At 36.1% G+C, this 22106-nt stretch overlaps 1 long non-coding RNA gene across 1 annotated transcript in view; it reads left to right on the top strand.

The window, feature by feature from the left end:
* Window positions 1-20430, top strand: part of LOC131533627 (uncharacterized) — a 43762-nt gene extending 23332 nt beyond the window's left edge. Inside the window, exon 3 of the long non-coding RNA XR_009269177.1 lies at window positions 19745-20430. This is a non-coding gene — a long non-coding RNA (uncharacterized LOC131533627). The remainder of the gene's footprint in view (window positions 1-19744) is intronic.
* The last annotated feature ends 1676 nt before the right edge of the window (window positions 20431-22106 follow it).

Below are 22106 nucleotides of genomic sequence, written 5' to 3'. Positions count from 1 at the left end.
CCCTGGGGTCTCAGATTGCTAGGGGCCTTTAAAGCCTTAGGCCAAGAAGTCCAAGAGTGCCCTTGTTGCATTTTAAAATGTAAGGTGACCACTAGGGCTCCTTGGCACATACAATGCAAGTTGACTACTAGGGCCCTCAGGCCTTTCAGTTCATATATCGCAAGGTGACGGCTGGGGCCTACAGGCCCATTGGCAAATGCAGCTGACGACTTGGGCCCTTGGGCCCTTGAGCACATATGTTGCAAGTTGATAACTAGGGCCCCCTGACACTTTGGCACATACAGCACAAGCTGACCACGAGGGCCCTCAGGCCCTTCACCACACACGTCACAAGTTGACCACTAGGACCCCTGGGCATATGTGGCACAAGATGACAACTAGGGCCCCTAGGCCCCTAGCTGACCGCTTGGGCCCTGGGCTTCTTGTTGCTCACAGTGTGAGATGACCACTAGGGACCCTGGACAACTCAGTAAATACCGCACAAACTAGCCCTTCAACACATGCATCATGAGCAGAACACAAGCATAAAGCAAGGCCCCCTCAGAGTGCAAGCTGAACCCCAGAGACCCCAGTGCACACAGTGCAAGTTAATCACCAGGATCACTGGCCTCCTCAGCACATACAGCTGAGGAGTTCCTGATTGGCAAATTACGGTATGAACCCATCGCATAATCCCCTCAACCCAAAGACATGAGCCCCAGGCAGGACCATAATCCAGCCCTGGACATGGACTGCTTCCAAAACAGGTTATCTGCAGAGTCCACTGAAAATGCTGAGCTCAGCACACCTCATACATGTTTGCTTGCTGTACTCTCACAACTCACAGTTCAGCTTAGGGAAAGGGTGTTCAAGCAAAGGAAAATTAAAACACTGAAGGTTGTCACGTCCCTGTAATCCCAGTATCCAACTTTATCAGGGGGCAAATCATATGAGCTCCAGTGTTTTAACTTCTTGATAGTCACCACATCAGCTCATGTGCATGAAGTTGAACTTTGCTCAAGTTGGTTGCATCATCAACAGTCACTGTTGCTCATGGTGTCACTGAAAATTCAGCTACACATATTAAAGGGTGGAGCGGTGGCTCGGTGGGTAGTGGCCTCACGGCAAGAAGGTCTCCGGTTTGAGTCCCAGCTGAGCCCTAAACTCTTGGTGTAAAGTTTGCATGATCTCCCCATGCAGGATAAATCATTTGCTCATAAATGGACTGGGTGATTGTGCATTTAATGTGTTTCCCTGCAACCCTGCATAGGACAAGTGGTTTAGAGAATGGATTCTTATTGCAGTTTTTGTAAACTGAATTGAAAACCCAAATATCTAAATATCCACTATGCAAACCAGGTACACACATTCCACTGCAACTGGTTGTATTTATGTAATCACTCTGATAACAATGTGTCTAGTGGATAGAGGAATGTTTGTGAATGTGAAAATAGATCGAGATAAAGAGGGAGTGAAAGTGTGATATGATAAAGGGACAGAAATATATCAAGCTTTGTTGATGGGTGATCTTTGCACCTGGCGTTGGCCCAGGAGACATGGACAGCGACAAAAGACATCAAAAACGACAACAAGCTACACAGTGTAGTCGCAAATGTCATCGTTACCCAAAGTGTGAGATGAAGGGAGAGAAGACACCATAAATGAGTGACATGTCCATTTGGACTTTTGGTCATTTTTTTTTTAATTCTCAGCTTTCATGTCATGTTCTAATATTTTATGCAAAACCAATTTCAGACAACACAGTGGAATCTCAGCGCGACAGGTTAAAAATTAATGAGCCTGTCAATGCGGGAACATTATGTTACTGTTTAACCGCACACTTCGTTAAATATTCAATCTCAGGAAAGCAAACATTGGATCCCTGAACTTTTAGCTTCACCTCCCCCTAGTGTGTGTGTGTGTGTGTGTGTGTGATTTTATGTTTGTGTGTGTTTACTCAGATGTTTTGTCTTAATTGGAATTGTTTCTACAGGACTTTCAGGTGGCGTGCTACACCAGTGTAGACTAGCTCATACATTGTTTTCATTATTTTCACAGTTGCCCGGAAAATTGAGTTGTGGTGTCTTATTAAGGAACCTAATTTAGAGGGTGAACACCTAACCAATTATATCTAATTGGATGATTATCGCACAGCCTTCAAAAGACACCTTTCTGACACTGCCACCTCTGGAGACAATTTTATTGGACTGTGAATCGCTGAATACTTTTGACCCCCAGTTTGCACTCAGCAGATCATGATTAGCATTGTATGAACCACAAACAAGCTGTGAAATCTTGGCAGTGGGTTTCATAACTGCAAACACAAGACAATTTAGAGGTGTAACAAACATCTTGATTTATTTATTTATTTTTTTTTCAGTCACTTTGTTGGTGTTCTTTCTCACCCCAAACAAGAAGTGTTAAAAGCTATGCTAGCTGATGATTAGCAGTAAGAATTAAAAAGACACTAATCAAAATGTGTCAAACAAAATGAAAATGACTGTTAGCAAACGTGCGCACCAGTGCAGGGACGACCAACGATGTGTAATATAAAACTGAGCGCAAAGTCAGTAACGCTTACCATCTGAAACATTTGAATTCGACATTGAGCAAACATCCGGCCGCTTGGCTACGGAGCACACCGCCACCCCTGTCAATCTCTGGTGGTCGACAAAAGACTTTAGTAATATCTATTGTCACTTTACAACTGTGTCCTACATGCCGTATGGCCTGGCAGCAGTGACAGATGAGGTGAACATGGTGGGGCTAATTCAGCATGTCCTCTCCCAGCAGGCCTTCTTACACAACACTAATAGGATGGGACCCATTGTCTGTGGGCCAGGACCACCATGCTCCTCACCATCCACACAAACACAATGACCCTCGCTGGGCCTTGTCTCAGCGAGTGAGTCTTTTCAATTCTAGAACAAGAGAGACTGATGAGGGCGTTCATGCATTGAGGAATAGCGTTGAGCTAGCGTCGTATATTCACATATGGTGGATGTACATTTTAAAGCCCATGAGAATATCTGCATGTACTACTCATTTTGACTTTTTTATTGCAATGAATTAATACTTTGTAATCTGCAGGGGCTGGCAGCTAATTAGGTGTAGCTCATTAGCATGTTAATACAGTTGCTAGTGCAGCTTGCAAAATGCATTTTTTTTTAGGCAAAATCAACTTGTGTGGCAAAGTTAGCCACAATCACCAATGACTGACTGACTAACTACTTGTGCAATCATCTGATACTCCTTGTAAGCTGAGCTCAAACATACTGTAGCACATTGTGGCCTTTCTCTTAGTTTTGCAATAAATTTGCAAGTAAATTTAAACCAGCATCTTTATGCCATAACATACTGACTTGGATGTAACAGTGAGGAATTATTTAAATATAGAATGAAGTATTTATTTATTATTTATTTATTTGTTTGTTTAAAAATATTGTTAATGTTAAAAATGTTATGCTCTAATGTGTATATTTGTATGTTTCATGAATCAAATCAAAATATATTTTAGCCTTGAAAGTAACAGTCAGGAAATATTTAAATATATAAATTATACAAATCTGATTTATTTATTTACTTGAAATATTGTTATGACGTAATAAAAATTTAATGCAGTAATATGTCCATTTGTTGTTTCATGAATCAAATGAATAATTAACCAATAAATAAACACAAAATAAATAAATTCTAATAAAATATTAATAGAATGTGAATAATAATAATAATAATAATAATAATAATGTAAGAGTCAGGAATTATGTAAATATACAACAAAAATTATTGGTTTGTTTATTTTGTGTAAGTCATTTTATTAAAAAATAACACTCAAATATATGTTTTTCAATCAATCAGTCAATTGATTGATAATAGTGACGGTAGCCTTTGACTTGTATGTAAAGAATCACCAAGGACCATGATTTCAGCAAAAACAAAAAAAAATATTTACTGTTCTACCAAAACAAAACAAAATAAAACAACTAAAAATTATCTACATATTAGACGGCCTGAATGTGAATAAATTAACAGCTAATTTTTACTTTTGGGTGAAAAACCCCAAAAACAAAAACAGACAAGTTGCGATGTTTGAGAATGATGTGATTATATTATCATGGCTAAAATATTAATACTTTTTTGAGTTTGCAACTGTCACACCATCTCCAGCTGTTTAAACAGCAAAATGTCAGATTTCTTCGTTCAGAAAGTAACAACTGGTTCAATAGTCTTTCTAAGGTTATAATGTGATAAACTGTTGGCTATCACTTTACATATAGATTGTGGACCAGTTATATGTACTCACAAATGCTTGAGGTTTTAGTTTCAGAATGCGAAAGCCGTTTGCGAGGTCCACACAGGTGTTTGTTCAACAGGAGAGACACCACTGCTGACCTCTGTGCTTTCAGCCAATCACAAGCCTGCAAATCGCTTCAGCTCTAAAGCTATAGGGAGACACAGAGCGAGTGTGTGAGCGTGAGAGAGGCATCTGGAACAGAAATCTGAATCCAGAGTGGAAGATTAAAGCAGACTCGTATCTGGCGCCGGTACTCAGAGAAATCCATATCGTTGCTCAGCGCTAATGTTTCCTCCGCAGAATCAAGCAGGGCTTTGCTATCTGATTGGGCGCTCATTCTGCGATGGAACGGGATGCGAGAGAATGCAGACGAACCTTTGAAATGGCCTGATGTTCTATTAGCAATTCTAAACAGCTCTCTCTGTCACAGTAGCACTTTTCCCACATCAGCTTATATTTCACGTTGTGCCAGAGAGCGTATGCGCGTATGCATTCCGGTTTCAGACTGTTCTTGATGCAGTTCAGATGCACCTGCCTGGCCCAAGCAGAGACATGTGACAATCCCAGAGATACATGCAGCTGCAAAGCTTTTCAACACATTGAAATCAGAAACTGTGATTTTCAAATAATAAAATTATATTAATTAAATATTTCATTAATAATAATATTTTAGTAATTATTTAAATAGGTAAAGTTATTTTTACGTCGCTTTAATTATCAATAATGTGTGTGTGTATATATATATATATATATATATATATATATATGTATGTGTGTGTGTGTGTGTATGTGTGTGTGTGTGTGTGTGTGTAAATATGATGTAATTCTATTCAATTATTTATATTTAATAATTAATTATTTTATCATTTTATATCCGGTTACTTTAGGGGACTTGTTTTATGTATGTATGTACAGTATGTATGTATGTATTTATTTATTTATTTATATGATTCAGATCACATATGCAAAATATAAAAATATAATAAAATTAATTATATTTCATAATTCATATATAATATATTATATACAATATTTAATTAATTATCTCATTTGGTTTCTATGGGCAATCATTCTTGTTCTCATTCTTAACATAATATATACTGTATGCAAAATTAAATATTTGACTAATTTAATTTATTATTTAAATTAGTATCAAAATCAAGATATTTTGGGAAATGTATCTTGATGTATCAAATGTAAAAACAAACAAACAAACAAACAAAAACATTTATAATAATTAGTTGTTTCATTTAGTATCAAGTTACTTCATGGCACCTATTCTCATTTTACATGTGTAAGAAATAAAAATATAATAAAGTTATAGTTCATATTCTATTTTTATATTGTATTAATATATATTTTTTATATTTTATTAATTATTTTAGTTAGTATAAAATTATTTCAGGTAGCTTTATCTTTCTATATTATGTTAAATTTAAAACTATATTAAAATCAATTATATTTAATATTGATTATTTATCTCATTCAGTATCAGGGACTGATTCTTATTTTACAGATTATATATGTCAAAAAAAAGTAAAAATGTAATAAAATTAATTCTACTTCAATTTTCAGTTAATTGTCTCATTTAATATTAAATTATACTCATGCTTATATTAGTTTTATAGATTATATACATGCAATTGTGCTGTTTATTCCATCAATTTCATTTAAACAATCTCAGATAAACTAGCTTTCTGCCTTTAATGGAAGTCAGCAGGTCGGTGTGTGGGAGTGAGTGAGAGTGAGTGTGTGTGTGTGTGTGTGTGTGAAAGAACATAGTAGTGTCCGTGTGAATGTGTTTATGGTTTGTATGACAGATGGACACCGGCTCGGCCCTTTTGCGAGTGGAAAATTGAAGCCACATCCCCTCTGACCTGATTACCATGGTAACCTTTGACCCAGAGGTCATCTGCACACAGAGCCTCATGCATTCATGCAGCCTTTCAGCAGCGAAACAAACCCCTGCAAGACGAACCCAACAAGAAAAACATTGTCTCATTTAAAATTCATAGTCCGAGGGCCCTCAAAACATACATTTAACATGCACTTTTGTATGGCAATAACCATACGACCAACAGGCATCATCGCAGACGTGCCCAGAGTAAAAATATTGTGAAAATAGCAGCGGAGGCGCCGTAATTCTCCACTGACAGGAGCGTGTGGAAGTGTTCTAGTCCCAGGGCGGGTCTCTGACAGTCTAAGTATACACTAGAGCAGGTGTATCTGAGCCATAACAAACCCACTCATCCTAGTCAAACAACAGCCACGGGAAAGAATTCCTGGAGTCGGATCATTTAGGAAGGGAGGACAGTTTAAGGTAATTGCATGGTGTGTCACATTGCCCATCCTTATTTTTTTACAGGCCTAAAATATAACCACAATTTATATCGCCTCAGGAAGAGTCAGCTTGGTTGAAGCATTTTTCTCATGGTGATTGCTGTTTAATGGGTATATGTATGTGCGCTTGAAAATAATCTAGTATGGCTCTCAGTAGATGAAAATAGTCCTGATTATTTATTTATTTATTTGCTTGTATATATTTTTAACCTCAAATTTTGATGTTGCAAAAAAATTGGCCCATATATATGTATACGTATATACATTTTTGACAACAAACAATAATGTTTGGTCCCACTTTATATAAGGTGGCCTTAACAACTATGTACTTACATCAAAAAATAAGTGCAATGTACTTATTGTGGTCATATTGTATTTCAAAACACTATTGCTGTTATTGAGGTGGGATACGGGTAAGGTTAGTGACAGGTTTGGTGGTATGGGTAGGTTTAAGGGTGGGTTAAGGTGTAAGGGATGGGTCAACAGTGTAATTATAAATGTAATTACAGAAATTAATTACAGATGTATTTACATGTAGGTATTTTTAAATATATAAGTGCAATGTAAAAACATGTATGTACACAATATGTGCATTGTATCAAATGATTAATTTAAATGTAAGTACATATTAGTTAAGGCCACCTAATATAAAGTGGGACCTAATGTTTTCTAATTTGAGTGGCACGGGTAGGTTTTCGCGGGAAATTCGAGCATGGCACTGCGTCATTACGTCACGTCTGTAAATATAAAGAAGTTGTCCCGGCTAGTAGGCAATCGCATGTGAGGATCCTGCAGGTGACGGATCGTTTATAGCAGGGATAGGCAACGTTGGTCCTGGAGTGCCGATGTCCTGCAGAGTTTAGCTCCAACCCTGAAAAAAAAAAAACTCACCTGCCTGTAGCCCTAGTGATCCTAAAGACCTTGATTAGCCTGCTCAGGTGTGTTTGATTAGGGTTGGAGCTAAACTCTGCAGGACAGTGGCACTCCAGGACCAATGTTGCCTATACCTGGTTTATAGCCTTTTCTCACAACAGCTAGAATAATTAAATGTATCATTTTGATGGCAGATTGTAATCTAGAAAGGATTATGTGTTTATGAAACACATGTGAATGAAATTAAATTATATTCCAGTTTTAAATGTGCTTCTGATTACAGAGAGCCTGGGATTACACAAGATTTGTATTTGAAAGAAAACCAGTTGGAAGGGAGCATTGTTTGCTTTTTGGGTTAAAATAATTTCTTAATATGAAATTCGAATTGTATTACAATTAGATTATACTGTACAGAAATTGAAATCTACACGCTAATACACACTATACTCATTGTCACGCAATGCTGATGTTGTTAACATTAATAATTTGAGAATAAAGTATAACAATACACAGTGTGATGTGATATGAGCTAACCTATCGTTAGATTTAATCACCATTGGTAGCACAATTTATTGTAATGCTTTTTTCCTCAGTTGGGCAGAACAAACTTGGCAGACTTGTTACTTACTTGTTCAGATGGCAATATACGGTGAAAATTATTTTTTAGGTCAAATATTCCAAGACGTAGGCTAGAATCTGTGATTGCGAAATACAGTAAACATCCACACCGGTGCAGTGACTGACAGCTACACATACTCCTCAAAACATTAGATTCATCAGCCCACGCAAGCAAGATAATTCTGTACACAGCTGCAATTCCAGGTTTTCAAACAGAGATGGCGACAAAGAGGCCAAATTTACGGACTGCAGCTTTAAAGGAACACTCCACTTTTTTTGGAAATAGGCTCATTCTCCAACTCCCCCAGAGTTAATAAGTTGAGTTTTACCGTTTTGGAATCCATTCAGCCGATCTCCGGGTCTGGCGATAGCACTTTTAGCATAGCTTAGCATAGATCATTGAATCCGATTAGACCAGTAGCATCGCGTTCAAAAATGACCAAAGAGTTTCAATATTTGTCCTATTTAAAACTTGATTCTTCTGTAGTTATATCGTGTACTAAGACCGGCAGAAAATGAAAAGTTGCGATTTTCTAGGCTGATATGATTAATAACTATACTCTCATTCCGGCGTAATAATCAAGGAACTTTGCTGCCGTATCATGGCACAGTGATATTACGTAGCGCCTGAAAGTAGTCCCCAGCTATATTATAACTAGGTACCTAGCTGGGGACTACTTTCAGGCGCTGCGTAATATTACTGCACCTGCTGCGGCCATGGTACGGCCATTTGTATGAACGATATTCATGAGCCTGTGCTAAAATTAACTAGCATTTAGTTGTATTAGTATTTGTTGTATTTTTATTAATTAATGTTAACAGATATTTATAAATACTAAAACAATGCATTACTAATTGGACCTTATTGTAAAGTGTTACCAGATATAATAAATATAATATTTTAGAAATGTTGAGCTTCAGTGATATTTAAATTTAGCCATATAAACATCAAAAATATACTTTAGATTTTAATTAATTTAAATTTTTAATTATTTGGAATGTAAAGTAAATTGTTTATATATTATATATTTTGTATGTAATATAATATAATATAATATAATATATATATATATATATATATATATATATACACATACATACATACATACTATACACATACACACATACATTATATTTTCAAAATAAATATTATATATTAAATTACATAGAAAATCCAATGCAATTGTATGAAAAAGTATATAATATAATATAATATAATATAAAATAAAAAAAAATATATAAAAGTTATATATTACATTCCATATAAATTCTGATGCAATGTTATGACTTAAGAAGACTCAAACATACCTGGTTTTTGGTGTTTTTTGTCATTTTTGGAGCAGCGTTCATTCACATCGCCAACCATCCTGCACATTCTGCTAAACATCTCCGTTTGTGTCCCATGAAAGAAAGACATGAGGATGAGCACATGATGACATAATATTAATATCCCTTTACCAGCCTTGCTACTAACTTCATCTACAGTGTCACTGTTTGGTTATATACAAGTTAATAAAGTTGCAGCAACAAGCGTTTTGAGCTGTCATATCTCGAAGTGACTGCAGCTCCTCTGGATTTAATGCCCATCTGTTCAGCCATACACCGTCCAGGACCGGCTTGGCATGCAGAGCAGCGTGTAGCTGTCACAGAGGAGCAGGGTTTTGTGTTTGTGATGGGGAGGCAGTTCGTCTTGTTAATTCTGCAGATGGACAGGGGTGAGGATTTGCCCCGTGGTAAAGTACGCTCACTGGCACTGGATGTCTCGCTGCTGCTCGGGAGTCAGTCTCAGACGGGCAGACGGCCAGACTAGATGGACAGACAGCCAGACAGGCAGACGGACAGACAGGCTAAGATATCGCCTGCAGTTATTCAGGACCCTGCAGTCTGGCTGGAGTGAATTTGACTGGAGGCAAGAGGCAGAGCAAGGATTGCTGAGGAAACAGGAACACCACACACACACACACACACACATTGCTTATGCTTTTCTTTCTCTCTCTCATTTCTCTTTCCATTCCTCTATTCTTCCCGATATTCTGATCAGATATGCAGAGCTGTTGCGGATCCCCCCACGGACTCCGGAGTTTCTCATGTCAAATCACTTTGACTGCATAAGAGTCATGGCAGGGTGGAAGCCCTGGTGATCAGACCTCTCCATCTCTCTACGCTCACTTGCAATCGTTTGCAATTTAATGATTGCGTTTCTGATTCTGATGCACTGGGGATAGTTCACCCAAAAATGAAAATTCTGACTTATCCTCCACTTGTTCCAAACCTGTATGAGTTTCTTTCTTCTGTTGAACACAAGAGAAGATATTTTGAAGAATGTGGGCAAGCAAATCATTGACTTCCATTTTTGTTTTTTGTTTTTCCATACTATGGAAGTCAGTGGCTGCCATCAGAAATCATAAATAAACATTCTGTCATCATTCATGTCATTCCAAACATGTATGACTTTTGTTTCTTTCATAGAACATAAAAGGAGAGATTTTAAAGAATGCTCATGCTGCTCTTTTCCATACAATGGAAGTGAATGGGGATTCAGGTTGTTGTGCTTCAAAATGACAAAAAGCACCATGAAGCATCAGAAAATATTAACTTGTGCACAATTTTCCTATTCATCTGAAGTCATATGATAGTAAAATGGATACAAAAATGGCTCCTTGGTTCCTAATGCTGTTGGTATGTATCATGTGACAAAACATCACTGAAATGGTGCAATGCTTAATTTGTTCCTCAATTCTGTGTATTGTTTCTTGCACTGAATTTAAAATATTTTCTTTGGTTTCAGTCACAATAAAATTATTTAATGCAAATCATAATTTAATACAAAACTGTGAATGTACACTCAGAGTCAGTAAGATTAGTATTTATTTATTTTTTATTAATTAATACATATTCAGCAAGGACAAATTAAATTGATAGAAAATTACAGTAAATAAATTTAGTACAGAAATTGAGATTTATATTTGACATACATGCTGTTCTTTTAATTTTCTAATCATGAAAGAATCATAAACGTATATAGTTAAAAAACCCAAAACAAACAAAAAAAAAAAAAAAAAACCTTTTCAATAATAAATATTTCTTGGGAATCAAATCAGCAGTTTATGCGACACTGAAGACTGAGTAATGGCTGCTGAAAAAATTAAAATAAATAATAATAATAATAATAATATATAACAATAGAAAACAACTATTTTAAATAGTAATAAAAATCCACAATATTACTGTTTTTATTAAAAATGCAGCCTTGGTGAGGATAAGAGACTTTAAAAAAAACATTTAAAAAATCTTACCTCGTCCCCCAACCTTTTAACGGCAGTTTATGTTTTTTTTTTCACTACAATTGTCATATGAAGCAACTAAGCAGTAGCTAAACTAAAGTAGCTCAATTTAAATCTTATGAACCTGACGAATATCAACCTGATCTCATGAAAGTGCGTATAAATAGTACGTTAAATAAAAACGAAAAACTTGTGGTATTTATACGCAAAAATGGACTTTGGCGTGTATATGCTATGCGATGGGTAGGATTAGAATGGTGGGGTAGATGCATATCATATGTACGCGAAAACTGCGTATTATAGACACGCCAAACATGTTCATAACATATATTTTTGCGTATCAATACCACAAGTTTTCGTTTTTATTTGGCGTACTATTTAGACGCATTTTCATGAGACTGGGCTCCGTATGCATACAGTAACACACAGTTCTTGGTTTAATTCACTTTGAAATGAGCGAGTCTTCTTGACCAATTCATTAAAATGAATTGCTAAATCAGACTACACTGGTAGTGATCTTTGTTGCAACCAGTGAGGACAAAACAATATAATTTGGTCCCACTTTATATTAGGTGGCCTTGTACTTACATTTAAATTAATCATTTGGTACAATGCACAATAATGTATGGGATATACTTCACCACAATATCAAGAAACAAACTAATTTAAACCACTTCGCCATTTCTCATTATTGTAATGAGACAACAGTGGCTAAATAATGCAAAAACAGTATTGCTTCTAAAACTTAAGTCACTTAATATTAACTTCAGTCACACTATTAACAAACCATTAACTACGACTTTTGCCTCAATAAACTGCTGTTGCTTATTAATAGATAGTAAGGTAGTTGTTAAATTTAGGGGTCCCACTTTATATTAGGTGGCCTTAACTACTATGTACTTGCATTTAAATGAATCATTTGGGACAATGCAATTATTGTGTACATACATGTGTTTACATTGTACTTCTATTTTAAAAGATACCTATATGTAATTACATCTGTGATTCATTACATTTATAATTACACTGTTGACCCATCCCTTACACCTTAACCCACCCTTGAATGAATGAATGAATGATGCATTTATATAGCGCTTCATTGTGTATTGCTGTACACCCAAAGCACTTTACAATCATGTGGGGGGGTCTCTCCTCAACCACCACCAGTGTGCAGCATCCACTTGGATGATGTGACGGCAGCCACAGGACAACGGCGCCAGTGCACTCACCACACACCAGCTACAGGTGGAGAGGAGAGAGAGTGATAGAGCCAATCAAGTGGATGGGAATTATTAGGAGGCCATGATTGATAAGGGCCACCCTTAAACCTACCCATACCACCAAGCCTGTCCCTAACCTTACCCGTATCCCACCTCAATAGCAGTAAACGTGTTTTGCAATACAATATGAACACAATACGTACATTGTACTTATTTTTTTGATGCAAGTACATAGTAGTTAAGGCCACCTAATATAAAGTGGGACCTATAATTTTTATTGTTTTTGTATTATTTGCTGAAGCCCAGTATTTATCTCTCATCACTTTTTCAATTCACATAAATAAGAATTCCCCACAAAAAGTTCCTCGCTTGTCTCAGGAAATACAGAGATGCTGAATCATGGTAATTGGGGCAGAATGAGAATTAAAGTGTGAGAGGAAATTTTCCTTCCTCCGCCCACAGACACAAACATTCACACAAAGCTGCAGCTCTTGCACTGTAATCTCATCTCCGGATCTGCTGCGAAACAAGATAAACTGAATTAATACCACTATTTTACAGGACCGTTCCTCCCACTGACTAAAGCTAAAGAGAGATGAGATGTAGCGGTGCTGTAGATCAATGGAAAACGGAACAACCTTACAGCCCTTTGAATTATGGGATAAAACGGCCACATTCAGGACCAGGTGTTCATTTTATATGGCGTTTAATGAGGCAAATCTGAAGCGCAGATTTTTATTTCCGCTGTATAATATATAAAATGTTCTCAAACATTCATGAGTGGGTTGTCTGTTGCACTTCTGAACAGGAAATATTATTGGTCAGATGTTGCTCTTTCATAGCTCAAGAGTATTTGAAGTATTTGACTATTAGTTTCTTGCCAAATCTGGGCACAATATGAGAAGTTGTTGAGATATTTTGTAAAATATACAATATAAAAGTTTGGAAATGCTGCAATTTTTGTTTTTGAAATAAGTCTCTTAAAATTATGAAATATTATTACAATTTAAAACATATATTTTAAAATGTAATTTATTTCTGTGATTCAAAGCTAAATTTTCAGCATAATTTCTCCAGTCTTCAGTGTCGCATGAATACTTTCATTCTGATATTTGCTGCTCAAGAAATATTTTTTATTATAATAAATATTTAAAAGTTGTGCTGCTTATTATTTTGTGGTAAAAAAAAATAATGTGAGATTATCTGTGTATTTTCTTATTTTTATAAATATGCCTTAGAAAAAAAAAAAAAAAACTTGAGATAAAACAAAGGTACTTATATATTTTAAGATCAGTCAGTGCAAGTTTCTTTCAGTTGAAACAAGTCAGACTTACATTTTAGTCTGGGACTAGGCTTAAGCCTTGTCTGTGAATCTGGGGGATAGTGTCTTTTAAAAATTGCTTGTAAATCTTGGATTTTTTCTTTTTTTTTCTTTCAGTTAGCACGTTTTTGTATTTCTTTTTGGAACTGATTGATCATAGGCCTCACTGATCTGAGCTTATGCACCTCAGTGTTTGATTAAAAGAAAAGAAAAGGAAAACAAAACATTATTGATGGATAATTTTGGCGAAGTTCACTTAAGAACTAAGGTGCATAAGCTCAGATCAGTGAGGCCAATGATCAATCAGTTCCAAAAAAGAAACACAAAATGTGCTAATGAAAGAGAAAAAGTTGATAATACTGATTCAAAGATTTGGCGACAATATAGCATAACGAGAGATATACAAGCACCGTTTTGTAGGGCAATCATTTTTGACCGGGGACATCATGTGTAACAAGGTGGGAAAATCCCCCCAAAAATACAACAAATATAAACATTTTTAAGTTTGTATACCTTTTTTTGAGCAAAGTCAGTAAGTTTTAGTCCATTGTGAAAACATTAACTAGTATTAACTAGCAAAAAAAAAAAAAAAAAAGGTAGCGACGGTAGCACTTTATCTTAAGGTGTCCTTGTTATACATGTTACATGTACTTACTATTAATAACAATAAATTATACATAATTGCATGCAAGTAACCCTAAGCCAAACCCTAATCATAACGCTAACCATATGTAGTAAGTATATTACTCAGTACTTAAATGTATAATTACACTGTAACAAGGACACCTTAAAATAAAGTGTAACAAAAAATAAATAAATAAATAAAATCTCTCTGGGTCAAAATGACCGGAACACAACATAAAGGTTAATAAGTCTCCATTCAAACTAGCAGCCGTCTAGGAGAGACAATTGAGAAATTAAAGAGATTTTTCTTTCCTGTGGCAGCAGACATTATGTGCCATTCCAACACTGAACACTCCTACACAACAACCTTAGAAAGTCAGTAGCTATTTTTTTGTGCTATATTTTGTGGCCCAGTGTTGACAGCAGAACACACGTCCTAATGACCATTTGTAGAAAATAACATCCTTCTCATGTTTGCTAAGAAAAACTTCCCTTTCAAATTCAGCAAGCTGAAAATAGCTCTTCTTCCTGACAGCGCTTGTTTGTTGATGGTCCCAGTCATTCTTAAAGCACATTAACAGTATTGAGAAGCAAAGATGAGTGATTTCCTGGAAGTCTAAAGAATGTGCAAGACATACAATTCACAGTTCATTAACTCTCAACTCAGACCATATAAATAACAGAGAAACACTGAAGACGGCATAAAAACAGACAAACGTCGCATTCATTATGATAAAAAACATCCTCCTTTGACAGCAGCTTTTGACCAATCTTTGACAAAATGGAAAAACTCAAGTGATGCTAAACATCTGTCCTCTTGGATTGAATCATCTACAGAATGAAACACACACGATTCTTACCTTCTTTAAAGAAAATGTGAGTTGTTGTCATACAAATGTTCCAGTGGTTGCTATTATAGATATCTCAGGTCAAAGAAGGCCTCTTTTAAGTCTCTTCTGGTCAATGTAAGTCAGTCTAAGTGTGTTTGGAGCAAAGTTACATGCCAAAGTTTAATAATCACATATCAGTTTGATTCTTTATTTAATAAGAAAATAAATTATGCAGTTGTCACAAACGACTTTGGATCATAACAAATCTGCCCGGAGAACTAAATATATCCTCCTGTGCATGTGTGTGTGTGTATGTGTGTGTGTGTGGAGACCACAAGTCTGTTTGGAGACTGAAAGCAACTGGCAAATGTCCAATACAACCATTTAAACCATAATGATCTGAGCCTCTGTTTCTCTTTGTCATTGTGCCATGTTGACTCACAGAGCGAGTAGTTTTCTATCTACTGGAATTCTCTTTCTCCCTCTATCAGCTGTAAAAACATTGCCATGACAATTAGTAGCTGGTACTGGACCTGTCTAAATAAAGTGAAAGCGAAAAAGATGAAGACTTGGAAAGAGAAGGTGGTAGAGATTTGGTGCAGATAAAATGATCTTCATAGGATAGTTGAACAATAAATTCAAATTCTATACAAAATTACTAAAATATAAAATAATTTGACTTTTTTTTTATTAAGGTTAGTTGTAAAATGCCATGTGGTGCAACTGCTAAAAAATGTAATATTACATTTGAAATAATATTTATGAATTAATACTTGTAATACTTGTAAAAACAAATATATATATATATATATATATTAAAACATTATTGATAATGATTAAGGTGTGTCCATTCAAAGTATTCAAGGTATGAGGAAAATATGTTATTACATTTTAATTCATGGTTATGCCACATGACATTTTTTAGAGTCAGCAAATGTAAACTGGTCTGTTGCTCACACTCAAATCGTACAACTTCAGGACTATAGAATATGTTGTGGTGCCTTTTTTATGAGATTATACTTTTTTGGAACATTCTTTGTATGGAAAGGAGCAGCTTGGACATTCATTAAAATATCTGTTCCACAAAAAAAAAAAAAAGATTTGGAATGACAAAAAATGATGACGGAACTCAACTGTCAGTTATAATAAATGTACTGTTTAGCCGTAGAAGTACTGTTCTAGTAAAACCTTTCACAGTTTACTTAAAATGATCATGTTAATTATGTCACTTAATTATGCCGTTGAAATTATTTCCATATCCTCAGGCCATTTCAAATGTAAAACAATCGCTTCTGTGGTTTATAAAAAAGCTATGTTAAATCAGTATGTTTGCGCTTTATATTTCAACAGCTCATTTTATTAACATTCAAAGGTTTACTTGAGAACGAAGCACAAACAGCTCCCTTTGGCTCTGTTTGGATTGGGGAAAAAGGTAGATCAGCCCATCTCGTCACCAAATCAAACAATCTGCTTCTCTTCCAAGTAAAACTGATGTAATCTCATGGGCACCATCTAATGTGCTTGTCCCTCGCTACCTCACACCTGTTGCTTTCTCTCTGCCTTTCTTCTTTGATGTTTTTTTGATTCGGAGCATCCAAGAAGCGAGAAACAAACGGAGCGCCGGGGTAACAAGAGGACTGAAGGAAATCAAAGGGAAATGGGCAGAGTGTTTATCGGAGAGGGAGGGATGGGGGTGGTTTGGCTGGCACGGACGGAGTCTGAATATTCAAGCAAACGAGACCCCCACCTCACACTCCTGCAAATATTGTCTTATCCATTAGTGGGAGCACGGGAAGAAAAGGGTAGTCTGTCATTGTGGGGCTCATGAAGGAGAAGTCAGGGGAGGAATTCTTTTCAAAACCTCTTCTGCAGTGCTCAGTGGACAGGGCCATTTGTTTGGCCCTATTCAGACGCCGTAGACCGTAGCAACAAAGAGCGCTTTCAGTGCACCTCACTGTAAAAGCATGTGAAAGAGAAAAGCAGGGCAGAGGAAAGAGAAGAAAGGCGAAAAAAAGAAGAAAACAACTTGAGCGAGACAGGGAGGACTTGTTAAATTTAGATGTGTTTATACGGACCTTTGCTTGTGTGTTTGTTTTTTCCTCACGCCGGACAAGGCAAAGCGTTCGTGGCGAAACTAATAGAGTCGAACGGTATTGAGCCTTGAAGGAGAATGTTACCCAACACTCGCCTTTAAAAATTGACACCGGGCTGGCTCGCCGAGAACTCAACCGTGGTCTGGGACACCCGAGAACACCGTCGGCATAAATCCTACCTGACGTGAGCTAGCAGAGACGCTGGCCTGTGTGTTTATGTATTTACTCCGATGATTATTGCTTTAGCAGCTCCCTTCTGCTGAGTGGATCAGCTCACCTCGCCGTGGGACGTGCAAACGCTTCCAAAATGCATCCGGGGTGAGCGCATGTCGCTCGACATAACTTAATCATGCAGCAAGCCGAGCAGCTTCCTGTTTAGAGGCCTTCGAACTTATAGTTCTCCCAGAAATAAAGATTCTGTTGTTATTTACTCAGCCTCATGTTGTTTCAACGCCCGTTTCAAAGTCTTTCTTCTGTGGAACACAATGGAGGGTGTTTTGAGGAATGTTCACGCTGTTATTTTACATACATACAAGTTCATAGTGACCATGGATGTCAATCTAAAAAAAAAAATAAAAAAAAAATAGAGCTTCATAAAAGTAGTCCATATGACTTGTGAACTATATTCCACGTCATATGAAAAACATATGATGTAAATTTAAACCACTATTTGCTGAAAAATTTTCCTTTCTCCAGAGTTTTCTAATCTGATTCACACCTACTTGATGTTCAGTTAAGGAAAGAATTGCGCTAGATTTGATGCCATTGACATCCAGCTCCATTGTTTTTGCATGTCATGCCACATGTCTGAATATGTGGAACTGCAAATGAGATATGGGATGCTCAGTGAATAACCTAGTGCGATGAGACCAGTTGCAAGCTTCAAAGAATGTGTCTATTGAACTCAAAGAATTGAACTCTATTGGTAACGACAGAACTTGCGACCATAGTTGCTTTTGAGAAACGCACCCCTGCTCGTCACTTCTCATGGGTATGTAGAAAATGTTGCTGTTTCCCCCACAAAATGTTATTGCACGGCTTTAGAAAACTTCAATTATAGCGAATTTATGTTTAGGGCAGGAGTTTTCAAACTGGGGTCTGGGGTTCGCCATGCAGGGGTCCCCTAAATAAGTTTAGAGAAAAATAACTAAAATAAAAAAATAAAAATGAATGAGTTACATAGGGGGTACATTTTCAAAGTGGGGCCTGTAAAAATGTTAAGAGAAAAGGCTTAAGAAATGATAATTAAATATTGTATTATATTATATAGACTTTAGATGAATGAATGAATGTATAAGTAATAAGTAGAAAAAAAAAAAGGATTTTCAAACTGGGGTCCACAGTGAATAAAAAAATAACAATAATATGAAAAATAGATTGAAATTAATAAATTAACTAACACAGTACTATAATGAGTGGAATAAATCATAATCATGTAACTTAAAAGAACATATGAAAAGGATGATCATATTTGGGGGATCTGTGGTCCCTGCTTTAGGGTGTTTTTGCCCCATTTTGAGCTTGAAAGCAGTGGTTCCTAAGAAATTGTGTTGTATATGGTAAAGAACTGTGTGAAGATTACTCAAAATTTATTTTTCTGTGCTCCACTGATAAAACAACAGCATACAGGTTTGGAACGACATGACGGTGAGTAAACAATGACAGAATTTTCATTTTTTGCTTAAAATATATATATATATATATTTTTCAGTAGAAGAAAAAAAAAAATATTCTTTTCATTTGCTTTATTAATCCAGTATTTTCATTTCATTCTCCTCTCTCTCGGATCCCGGGCACGCCTGCGGTATGGAGTGGGTCTAACCAAACAGCAGTGCTCTCATAAAGATTATTTTTCTTGGAGTGGAGGCGAAGGAAAGTAGGACAGGTTTTCATCAGTATAGCTCGCGACGTGTCAAACGTATTACGACTCATCATAAAAAATATGGAACTTTCAGGTAATTAAAAGTCACGGCGTTCATGAAGGAGTAGGTGTAGGTGTGCGAGCTTTCATCTGTACATCTGTATGTTTGTGTGTACGTGTCTCAGATAGATCGATGGCTTGGTGATGAAAACAGCGCGCTTGGTCTGTTTCCTTTTTTTTCGTCTACTGCCAGCTGCTTTATACCGTGGATGGAGCCATAGCTTGACCAAAATAAACCTGCCAAAGACAGAGATGGAGGGAAAATATGCCCCCCCCCCCTTCCGCTAGATATGGCCCCTGTCCAGACAGCCTTATAATCACATTGTTCATTTCTATTTTATTGACAGATGCAGCATGTAGGGTTGGAGAGAATACAGAGTGGAAGGATGGAGTGGTGGACCTGCATGAAATATTGTGTGGATGGCATTATTGTACTTGGACCAGGCACTGTACTCTCAAAAATTATGTGAAAATATACATGCCATTATATAGGAGCATGTGCTACACTTGTATTTAGTAAAACTGTCAGTACACTGACATTAAACAAGCCCTTTCAATCGCAGGTTCTCTCTCGAACTTCTCAAGCCACCCTGATGCAAGCTAATGTGTTTAACAGAATCAGAAACTGAGGAAACCGCACTATGAAAGCAGCAGCTCTCCCAGATTTTATGACTGGATTATACTGAACTGTGTGTATACCACTATCAGCAATAAATAGACATTAACTTAATACACTTTCTGTAAAAGGTCTGTAGTTGCAGTATATTCACAAAAAGAAAATGAATTCCCTTACCACTGTAAATTTGCTACTATAATAAACTATAAAACCATGGTAACTTAAATGTCAGAAAATTTCTTACACAAAAGTTTCTTACACTGTACTATATGGACGTGTGGTTTGACAGTGGTACAAAACTGTAGAAGAATTACAAAATGAATAAAAATAAAGTTACAAATTCAGATTTTTTTGTTATGGGTTACTATCAAATATTTTAGCAGGTAGCGTTTTATAATATTAAAATTACATAAAGTTCAAAGGTCTGGGGTCTGTTATTTGTTGGTTGGTTAAAATATTTTATTCATCAAGGGTGCATTAAATTGTTTAAAAGTCACAATAAACATATCACAATTGTTTTCAACATTGACAACGATCAATGAATATATATATATATATATATATATATATATATATATATATTAATGCATAACTTACTAAACTTTTAAAAATGTCTTCAGTTATATTATTGTTTTTACTGTAATTTTGATCAAATAAATGCAGCCTTTGGTGAACATAAGAAACTTCTTTCAAAAACATTTGATTGGGAGTGTTAGCACTATTTTTTATATTGTATATATATTTTTAAATTATGTTCACATTCAAATATTTTTATATTTCACATATAATTTATTATATTATTTAATGTTAGCATTTATTGTATATACAGTGTGCCTAAAATTATCTATTTATTTATTTAATGTTTTTTAAAGCTTAAACTAGCCTGAATGAGTTTGGTGGTCTCCCAGGCTAGCTTGCTAGGTTTAACTAACACTAGCTTTCTTTTTTTCTATTCTATCTACTTGTTTCTTAAAAAAAAAACAAAAAAAAAAAGTACTACGTGTACTGCGTTAGGCTAACCAACCAAGACTTGTCATTGCACTTGCATGTTGTTGCTCTTTTGTTGGCTTTGCTTGCTTGTATTGTCCTCATTTTTAAGTCACTTTGGATAAAAGTGTCTGCTAAATGACTAAATGTAAATGTAAATAACTAAATGTTTAAGGTTTCTGGGCACTTGTCTTTTGGCCAGGCTGGGAGACCGGTGAGACCAGCTTAACACAGCTAGGACTAACAACTCTATAGGGGAACCAATATATACTTAATGCATAAAGCATGAATGCTAGAATACCTGGATTATTACTGTACCAAGACATTTATTTTCCGAGTGTGTTCACCTCTGACAGGTGGGGATCATAAAATAGCGCCTCTGTGTCTCTCCTAGAAGTCAGTCTCAGAGGCCACAAACACACATGCACACACTTTTTGCAGATGTGCTCCCTGTGTGTATTTGGTCAGCGCATGTCATCCATGAAATCCTCACATGAATAGGAGGAAGTGAACAGAGCCAAAGTTATCCTTAAGGAAGGGAGGGAGAGGGATGGTGACAGATGGAATGAAGTAGTTGACTTCTTTATTTTAAGGACTTGATTTCCTTGCAGCCTGTCATTTATATGCTCTCGCTTCTTTACAGAGCACATGTATAAACATGCAATTGCATGAAGGCACATGCACATGCACGCACACTCATGCAAACACAAATGCACACATGTGCATTGCTTTGTCTGGAAAGAAAAATAAGCAGTGCGGTCTCAATCACTCAGCTCTCCGCAAACGCACAAACCTTTCTTTAAGCTTGGTGGAGAAAGCTTGTTCCAAAAATCCCAGTGAGTTTTCAGCTCCCAAGGTGAAAGAAACCCATAATGATAGCTAGTCCAAAGACTCAACTGCCAGTTATACTCAACAAATCTGTCACACTGCTGCCAAAGAAAGAAAGAAGTACACAAATGGTTATGAAATAAGAATTATGTTTGTTGTTTTACTATATACTATTATAGTTTTAAACAATATTTTTAAAAATGCTATTTTTATATTTTCATTTTTAATTCACTTATTATTATTATTATTATCGCAATTTTGTTATATGATTTTTATAT

The sequence above is a fragment of the Onychostoma macrolepis genome, chromosome 24 (genome assembly GCF_012432095.1).
Source record: "Onychostoma macrolepis isolate SWU-2019 chromosome 24, ASM1243209v1, whole genome shotgun sequence".
NCBI lineage: Eukaryota > Metazoa > Chordata > Actinopteri > Cypriniformes > Cyprinidae > Onychostoma > Onychostoma macrolepis.
Note: the sequence above shows the minus strand (reverse complement) of the source record. Positions and strands in the feature narration are given on the sequence as shown.